Below are 1,994 nucleotides of genomic sequence, written 5' to 3'. Positions count from 1 at the left end.
TTATTTTTGATGATATTACTATTCCCAAGTTTCGCCAAACTCTTATTTCTATTTCTATGTGTAATTGTTGCGGTAACCCTCGAAGAAACGATGCACCACAACTTTGTGAATGGTGACCTGGCTAAAACAACCTTGAGAACCTTTGGAGGACGTCGCAAAGATTAGATGGGAAGATCACCCTATTCTCTCCATACTCAACACTTGGTAGAGATACAAAGCCCCAAATTCAATCATTCAGACTATCATCAAAATTACCCCTATTATTATCTGGTGGGAATTATGGAAAGCAAGATGCGCTACAAAGTATAGGGATAAGAAACTTTATATTTCCAGAGTACATTATTTTATTCTTAACCACCTTAGGTGGGTCATTCAAACTCATAAGATCAACACCGATGGAATCTACTCTTGGAATGGGATGTGTGATATTCTTACTTCCCTCTCCTATCATATTGCTTGTATGACCGTTCTCTGGACATATCCATTGTTTGGATGGGTGAAAATCAACACGGACTGTACTAGACTTGATGATGGAACTATTAGAGCAGGTGGAATATTTCGGGATCATAAGTAACCTCATAATGGCCTTCGTTCAAGGGCTGGGAAATGACTCTAACAACTTGGTTGAGGCAACTGCGTCACATTTTGGTTTAAAGTGGTGCTATGACAATGGCTATCACAGAATCGTGCTTGAAAGTGACTCTAAGTTAGTGATTTATATGATCCACGACAATAATAAACCTCCATGGCATTTAGAAGACATGCTCTATCCAAATGGGGATACACAGTTGAAGATACAATTATTTACCAATCCAGTGATCTTCCAAGAAAAGCCATCGGACCTTACCGATTAGACAAGCTACAAGTACATGTTTCAAGATGCAAAGTCACTAACACTTTCTTCACTCGTAACCTCTCCTCTGGACAACATTTGATCTAATTGTAAATTATTGTAGAAAGATTAGACATAAATGGGCATCTTTGCTGATTGCTCTCACTTGGGTTGAATCTTCTTTTTGTAATTTAAGGAGTACAGGAGTGTTGATTGAGGTCTGGGAACAAGGATAGAATCTTTTTCTTCCGTATGTTCCCTTCATATACTTGGGTTTTGTGTTGTCTCGTTTTGTCTTTCGGAGGTTTTGGTTTTTATGTCCCCCTCCTTTTTTTTGTTTTTTGTTGTGATATATAACAAGGTAGGGATCCACGCCAAACCCCCCACCACCACGAGAGGTGAAAGCCTGGGTGGATGGTTTAGCTAAAAAATAATAAAAATAGTCTAGATAGTCCATATCCGAAAAATCATCAAGTTCTAATTTCAATTGAACCTTCAATTTGATAAATCTCATCACAACGCATTTCAATGGAAACCTAAGTTTACTACTAAGGAATCATGATTAGAAACATAAACTAATGGAACAAATTGTTAATAATCACTTAGACAAATGTTTAGAACTTACCCCAATGAAGAAACTTGCAAATAGCTGTCACAACCCAACCCCGTAGGCCGTGACTAGTGTCCGAGCTGGACACTCGTATACACACCTGTTAGCAATAATCAGTCCACAACTAGCATGATAAGGAACTCATATATAAAAAGGCAAGATGTCATCTCAAAACTGTCGCATATATATATATATATATATATATATCAAGACAACCTGTCTCCTGTGGAGTCACAACTACCAATAGATAATATCGCACATAAGCCGATAGGCTATCATAACATGTGGAAAGCCCTAACTATATATACGCAAGCCGACAAGGCTGCCACTACACACAACATCCCAAAACATATTTACATAGGCAAGCCGACAAGGCTATAACTACGAATGGGAACGTCCCAAAATATAAGTCATACGGACACACGCTGAACAACTATATACAAACCCACACATATGTTCACAGACCTACTCTAGAGAATATCAATGGTGGAATATGACGGGACAGGGCCCCGCCGTACCCCTGGATAAACATAAACATATCCATCAAAGATC

The sequence above is a fragment of the Lycium ferocissimum genome, chromosome 5 (assembly GCF_029784015.1).
Source record: "Lycium ferocissimum isolate CSIRO_LF1 chromosome 5, AGI_CSIRO_Lferr_CH_V1, whole genome shotgun sequence".
NCBI classification, from domain to species: Eukaryota; Viridiplantae; Streptophyta; class Magnoliopsida; order Solanales; family Solanaceae; genus Lycium; species Lycium ferocissimum.
Note: the sequence above shows the minus strand (reverse complement) of the source record.